This window comes from Oncorhynchus mykiss, chromosome 11 (genome assembly GCF_013265735.2).
Source record: "Oncorhynchus mykiss isolate Arlee chromosome 11, USDA_OmykA_1.1, whole genome shotgun sequence".
NCBI classification, from domain to species: domain Eukaryota; kingdom Metazoa; phylum Chordata; class Actinopteri; order Salmoniformes; family Salmonidae; genus Oncorhynchus; species Oncorhynchus mykiss.
In genome coordinates, this window is record NC_048575.1 from 80,321,049 (window position 1) to 80,329,237 (window position 8,189).

The following is an 8,189-nucleotide window of genomic DNA, read 5'->3' on the forward strand; positions in this document are numbered from 1 at the left end:
CTGGAACTTTGGCGACATCTAAGTGTTTTTGAAACCTCCCGCTTTGGGCTGGGTGTGTCAATGTGTAGTTCATACACAAGCTTTAGACCCTCGCCATTTGAGTGACAGCTAGCAATGCACACGCAGCAGAGCGAGAAAGAAAGCAATAACGTGGTGCACATATCTGCACATATTGTGATGTAGTGCACCATTTTCGGGGACCACTTTTGGCTCCTGAGTACAACTTTCAGAACTACCGGCTAAAAAAGTATTTAAAAAACGACCTGAGAATCTCTTTAATATGATATCTGAGTGAAAGTGACTAACAAATCAATGTGTAGGGCCCTTGGGCACGTGATTACTACAAATTTAGACAGCTGGCTAGACAAACTAGATTAAATTGACCAATCTTTAAAAAGACGTTAACTGACATGGGCTAATTGAGTGACTGTCAGTGAAGGACATATCGCCTAACAAGAGGGAAACTGCTGATGCATAACCAAGTTTTGATATTGCACCTTGTGTGTTCTACTACTCGAACTCTCAACAGTAAGTTGAGACCTCAACTGAGTTTCCCCAAAAATGATTTGTTATCTACATTGTAAGGACCTCGGTGTCGCCCATCAGATACACATCAAGGCAGGTAGATACTTGAAACCTATAAGATGTAGGTTAATTAACCATTTGTTTGTGTCTTTATCTTTTATCATTTCCGGGATTGTTGTCTCCGTGTTTTAAAGTAACCCAACCCCGACCACAGAGAGCAAGCAAGAACCACAGCGGTCCAGGAAAAAAACTGAAGAAACCTTAAAAGGAACCAGGCTCACAGAGGAAGCCAATCCCCTTCTGGCTAAACAAGGTAAGTATGACTACATCTGACTGTATCTAGCTGTATCTCGCTATATCGAACTAGCTTACCTGGTTAAATAAAGGTGAAATATATATATATATATATATATATATATATATATATATATACAGGCAACACAAGAGCCAGGAGGACACACAGTATAAAGTTCTTAATCAATCAATCATCCAAAAAGCTATTGAAAAATATATATAGGTGAAATATATATATATATATATATTTATATATTATTTTTTTTTTTTATATATATATATATATTTTTTTTTTAAATAGCTTTTTGGATGATTGATTGATTAAGAACTTTATACTGTGTGTCCTCCTGGCTCTTGTGTTGCCTGTCAACTGTCAAATGGTGTTATTTGTAATCCTACATCATCTCTGTGTCTTGCTGCATGTGCCATGTACCAATTCTACACTACAAGTACCCTCACAGGAACATACATCTTTACCTGATCGATCTCTGAATTTGTTTAAACTCCATTCCAATACAGCTTCTTGTTATACAGTGAGGACGTTGTAGTTTCTTTTGTTGGCCACTAGAGTGCGCTAGAGTTGAACTTTTGATACATTTCTATTGTTTTTAACCACATAAAAGTGCTATTAAGGAGTAAATAACTGTTAGTAGTCTGCCAGATTAAACTATGTACATAGACATGGGTGGAAGAGAATCAAAGGACCGTAGTAATAATAAGAACCCTTAGGTGCTGGTTTAAGGCGGGTAGGAACCACAGCAGAATGTCCGGTCAGAACAAGGATGAGTCGGTTATGGGGGTTTAATTGGGGGGGGGAGAGGAGAGACAGACAGACAACCTCTGACCATTCTAAAATCCTATCCAGTACTGATAACTGTGGTTCTGGAAAGAAAAGAAACGAAACATGCCTTCAGAAAGTATTCACATCCCCTGATTTTTTTTTTCCCCCCACATTTTTTGTTGTTGTGTTACAGCCTGAATGTAAAATTAATTACATTGAGATTTTTAGTCACTGGCCAACATTGCTAGAAAGCTGGCTGTTTTTACAGATTTGAAATCAACAACAAAGGGCAGACAGTCACTAAGGGGGGTGACATGAAGACTTGTAGTCATCGAGCGAGGCAGATAGAAGTAGACCAGATGGGCTACTGGTCCAACAGAAATCCTGTCTCTTGGTGCACCTGGCCAAGGCCTTTGATACGATCGACCATAACAATCTCCACACTTTCATTCAAAGGTTGACTAAAATAGGCCTGGATCAGGTTTCTTGCAAATGGTTTGAGAATTATTTGTCTGGGGCGGCAGGGTAGCCTAGTGATTAGAGCATTGGGCTGGAAACCGGAAGGTTGCAAGTTCAAATCCCCGAGCTGATGTTCTGCCCCTGAACAGGCAGTTAACCCACTGTTCCTAGGCTGTCATTGAAAATAAGAATTTGTTCTTAACTGACTTGCCTGGTTAAATAAAGGTAAAATAAAAATAAAAACAGGACTCAATGTGTGATTTCTGATGGTGTTCAGTCTAGTTTCCTGGGTATTACAAAATGTGTACCGCAGGGGTCTGTACTGGGACCTGTTCTCTTTACTATTTATATAAATATAATATTGGTCTATCTGTTAAAACATGTGATATTCACTATAAGTATGTATGTCATTGACCCAAATGTAGACCAGGTGTTAGAGCTGAAATCGTACTTTGTTGCCTTACAAAAAGCCCTATTTGGTTTCAGTGGTGTAAATGACTTAAGTAAAAAATACTTTAAAAGTACCACTTATGTAGTTTTTGGGGTATGTGTACTTTCCTATTTATAGTTTTGACAATTTTTACTTCCCTACATTCCTAAAGAAAATTACATAAGTTTTAGTCCCATACATTTTCCCTGACACCCAAAACTACTTGTTACATTTTGAACAGTTAGCAGGACAGGAAAATGGTTCAATTCACACATTTATCAAGAGAACATCCCTGGTCATCCCTACTGCCTCTGTGATCTGGCAGACTCACTAAACACAAATGCTTTGTTTGTAAATGATGTCTGAGTGTTGGCTCGCGCACCTGGCTCTCCGTAAATAAATAAAAACACGGAAATTGTGCCATCTGGTTTGTTTAATATAAGGAATTTGAAATGATTTATACTTTTGCTTTTACTTTTGATTTATACTTTTGACTTTTACTCAAGTAGTATTTTACTGGAGTCCTTTTCTATTAAAGTATCTTTACTTTTACTCAAGTATGACAATTGGGTACTGGTTGGTTTAAAACATTCTTATTGTGGGCAAAACGAAATATATGTTGTTCTCTAAATCTCGCAAAAAAATGTTTCGGATGGACTACATATTTATTAGTTGAATGGTTCTCCCATCAATCGGGTTCTCACCTCTAAGTATCTGGGCTTTAGGATTGACGAGGATTTAACGTTTATTTTTTTTTTAAACGTAACTGATGAGCTAGTTAAAACGCTACGATTTAAAGTGGGCTTCTTTTTTAGAAATAGATCTTGCCACTCCCTAAACAGCGGGAAGCAGATCGTACAGTCAATTGACTATGTTAATGTAACAGTATAACTTTAGACCGTCCCCTCGCCCATACCCGGGCGCGAACCAGGGACCCTCTGCACACATCAACAACAGTCACCCCTCGAAGCATCGTTACCCATCGCTCCACAAAAGCCACGGCCCTTGCAGCGCAAGGGGAACCACTACTTCAAGGTCTCAGAGCAAGTGACGTCACCGATTGAAACGCTATTTAGCGCGCACCGCTAACTAAGCTAGCCGTTTCACATCCGTTACATTAACACAATTTACCATCTACCATAGCGCCCTTCGCTTTATCACAGGTGACAGTTTTAATACTCATCACTACATCCTGTACCAAAAGGTTGGCTGATCCTCATTAACGCTTCAGGTTCCTCGGACCTCCACCAATTTAGGTAAATCCGCTGTTAGTTTTAATGTGCCTCGCTGCTGGAACAATTTGCAGAACTCATTACAATTGGAATGTTCTGGTGCCGCTCGGACAGTTTAGGGTTGATTGAGGACCTAGTAGCTGAGCTGTTGTTCATCGACAATGTGTTTTGTTTTACGTTGTGTTTGGTTGTTGTATTGCTTTGATCAGAGCAGCCATGGGAATGAGACCCTGGTCTCAATGGGTCTTTCCTGAATAAATAAAGAACTTAAACTTTTTAGTGACCTAGTCTCTTTTGTCTGGAGTATTTCTCCTATCTTATCCGTTGTCCTGTATGAATTTAAGTATGCTCTTTCTAATTCTCGCTCTCTTTTTCATCTCTCTCGGAGGACCTTAGCCCTAGAACGATGCCTCAGGACTACCTGGCCTGATGACTCCTCGCTGTCCCCAGTCCACCTGGTCCTGCTGCTGCTCCAGTTTCAACTGTTCTGCCTGCGGCTATGGAACCCAGACCTGTTCACCGGACTTGCTACCTGTCCCAGACCTGCTGTTTTCAACTCTCTAGAGACAGCAGGAGCGGTAGAGATACTCTGAATGATCGGCTATGAAAAGCCAACTGACATTTACTCCTGAGGTGCTGACTTGTTGCACCCTCGACAACTACTGTGATGATTTTAATTTGACCATGCTGGTCATTTATGAACATTTGAACATCTTGGCCATGTTCTGTTATAATCTCCACCAGGCACAGCCAGAAGAGGACTGGCCACCCCTAATAGCCTGGTTTCTCTCTAGGTTTCTTCCTAGGTTCTGGCCTTTATAGGAGTTTTGCTTGGCCACCGTGCTTCTACACCTGCATTGCTTGCTGTTTGGGGGTTTTAGGCTTGGTTTCTGTACATCACTTTGTGACATCAGCTGATGTAAGAAGGGCATTATAAATACATTTGATTGATTGATCTAAATAATAATTATTCCCTCTCTGTTGCCACAATATTTAAAAGAGTTCCCCACCCCAGATTCTAATTGGTTTCATCCTGAGTTTGAGCACGAACGTCCTGTTTATGTACACATGCACGTACTGCTAACTGTTTAAGTGAGAAAGATGAGAAATGCCAGAAGCGTCTAAATCTCAGTAGTTTTCCCACTACTGAGTTGAACACACTCTGCATCACTGAGTGAGCGTAGGCCTATCAATTCCTAAGGGAATATTGCACAGTCATGAAGCTACTCACTGTGGCATTGGACATATTGCAAGTGGAGGAAAACTGTTTCTACGGCACTGTACTACCAGCCCTGGAAATCTTGTTGTCCAAAACACTGAAGGACGGTGTGTGTGTGTGTACATTAGGGGCCAGTTTCTTTCTAGTCAAGGCAAAGACAACTGATCCTCTGAAACAGAGTCTTAGGGGCCCTGGGCTCCAGTCAAACCTACAGGCCTCACACTGAGAAGTAGCAGTAGCCTTGTAAGCAGTCAGACTGCAATAAAGTCGAAGGGCGTTTGGCTATTTCTAACAGCAGGTGTCAGCAGTCCACTCATGGTGTCCAACATTTCTGATGATGCAGAGATGATTCAAAATATCCAAATCTATCTATATCCGCAGACCCAGATGCTTTGAATAGAACCAATTAATATCCTTCCTTAGAAATACATTTTGGAGCAACTCTTAACTGTGCTGACAACATTATTTAACACAAGCTTACCCTTAGCACATTAGAAAGATATTGAGAGAATGGAGCCAGAGAGAATGGTGGCTATTTTATAGACTCCTGACCAATTGTGTGTATTTTCTCCATGCGCTGATCTTAACTTGTACATTTCCTACGACTGAAAATCACTTCTGGACATCAGAACATCGATCACTAACCTCCACAAGGACTTCTACTTCAATGAGTCAGAGGTGAAAGACATATTGATTATCATGGACCAGGTCCCCGACACTCGAAGGAGGAGGAGACGGTGCTATAGAGGCCGGCGTGTGGGATACCTGACGAGACTACGTCGGAGAGTGGATAAACCACCTCTACCCTCCGTTCTATTGGCGAACGAGCAATCACTGGAGAATAAACTGGACTTAAATACAGGAAAACTGAAATCCGTTTGACCTCATTTCTACCAGCATGTGGAACTAGAAGAGAAAACAACTCTAGATCACCTTTACTCCATACTAGGGTTGCAAAGAGTCAGATCTTTGTCTGTAATTTTCCATAATTTTCCTGGAAATTTTCCATGGGAACTGAAGCCAGGAATTTGGGAAATTTTGCTTAAATTCATCAAAAAAGTTAGCTGATAACGGTGAACCTTTTTAGTGGGATACACATAAGGCAATTCTAGATATTGTGGCATATTTTGGTTAAACTATCCCCAATTCAATGGAATTGCAACCCTCATCATGCACAGTGCATTCTTCCATCACATGTACAGCTGATTCTCAAGATCTTGCACACTAATGAGATGCTATTGAGTCCACACTACTACACTGTCTGAGCCAAGGACTAAATGCTTTCTGGTAAGTTTTCATTACAATACTGGGTGGCCTGAATATATTTTATATGACATACATGATTTTGTTAACTAGTAAATAGTGGCCTACAGCAAAGTGTATTTAAATAATTTCTAATTTGTTAACAATTTCTGCTAGTTAGTTTTTGCAACCATGTGGGTTTTAGCTTGCTTGAGCCTGCTAACTGAGAAGTGTTAAATCACCTGTTTCCATACATGTTTCATTTTAAAACATGTATCTTACAAAGGAGATGTTTAATCAAACTGCACCACTGAGAGCATCTTGACTGTCTGCATCACCGCCTGGTACGGCAACTGCTTGGCATCTGACCGCAAGGCGCTACAGAGGGCAGTGCAGGTGAAGGTTCACCTTCCAAAAGGACGACAACCCTAAGCACACAGCCAAGACAACGCAGAAGTGGCTTCAGGACAAGTCTCGGAATGTCCTTGAGTGGCCCAGCCAGAGCCCGGACTTGAACCCGATCGAACATCTCTGGAGAGACCTGGAAATAGCTGTGCAGTAACGCTCCCCATCCAACTTGACAGAGCTTGAGTGGATCTGCAGAGAGGAATGGGAGAAACTCCCCAAATACAGGTGTGCCAAGCTTGTAGCGTCATACCCAAGAAGACTCAAGGATGTAATCGCTGTCAAAGGTGCTTCAACAAAGTACTGAGTAAAGGGTCTGAATACTTATGGAAATGTAATATTTAAGTTTTTCATTTTTACCAAATTTGCTAACATTTCTAAAAACTTGTTTTTGCTTCTCAAGGGACACCATTTAACCTGGTGTCACAATCTCTGTACAATCTGCATAAACCCATCGGGATGTAGCCTCAACAGTGCAAAAACAACAGTAAACGGGATCAAATGTTTACACGCCACAGTTTTTACCCCCATGCCATAAGATTCTTGAACAGGTATCCCGTTTTAGATCAGCATTTGCCAGGCATCTTAGCTGGGTTTCTCATAAACGTTTTTGGGTTATTGTAAACGGGATATTATGTTTATGTAACAGTCTAACTTTAGACCGTCCCCTCGCCCCCATACCCGGGCGTGAACCAGGGACCCTCTGCACACATCAACAAAGGGGAACTACTACTTCAAGGTCTCAGAGCAAGTGACGTCACTGATTGAAACGCTATTTAGCGCGCACCAACGCTAACTAAGCTAGGCGTTTCACATCCGTTACATTTATATGTCAACTCAAAAATAGAATACTCAAGTGTCCCGAATAATAACGTGATATTGGTGTGCATGAAAACTTGGTCAATGTTTTTGATTGTCTCCTTTTCAAGTGTATGTAGAATATAAACAAATAGAATATCACTATTGTCCAGTCAAGGATAAACATTTTCTTGTTTTCTCTATTGACTGTTGCCTAGAAACCCCACGTTGAATTGCAAATTCCTTCGGGTCCACATCAACAACAAACTAGATTGGTCCAAACACACCAAGACAGTCGTGAAGAGGGCACGACAAAAGCTTATTCCCCCTCAGGAAATTAAAAATATTTGTCGTGGGTCCTGAGATCCTCAAAAGGTTCTACAGCTGCTACATCGAGAGCATCCTGACCGGTTGCAACACTGCCTGGTAGGGCAACTGCTCGTCCTCCGACCGCAAGACACTTCAGAGGGTAGTGCGTACGGCCCAGTACATCACTGGGGCAAAGCTGCCTGCCATCCAGGACCTCTACACCAGGAGGTGTCAGAGGAAGGCACTAAAAATTGTCATAGCGGTACCGGAGTGTCAAGTCAAGGACAGTTTTTACCCCCATGCCATAAGATTCCTGAACAGGTAACCAATGGTTACCCGGACTATTTACGCTGCTGCTACTCTCTCTTTATCTTATATGCTTAGTCGCTTTAACTAAACATTCATGTACATACTACCTAAATGGCCCGACCAACCAGTGTTCCCGCACATTGGCTAACCGGGCTATCTGCATTGTGTCCCACCACCCGTCAACCC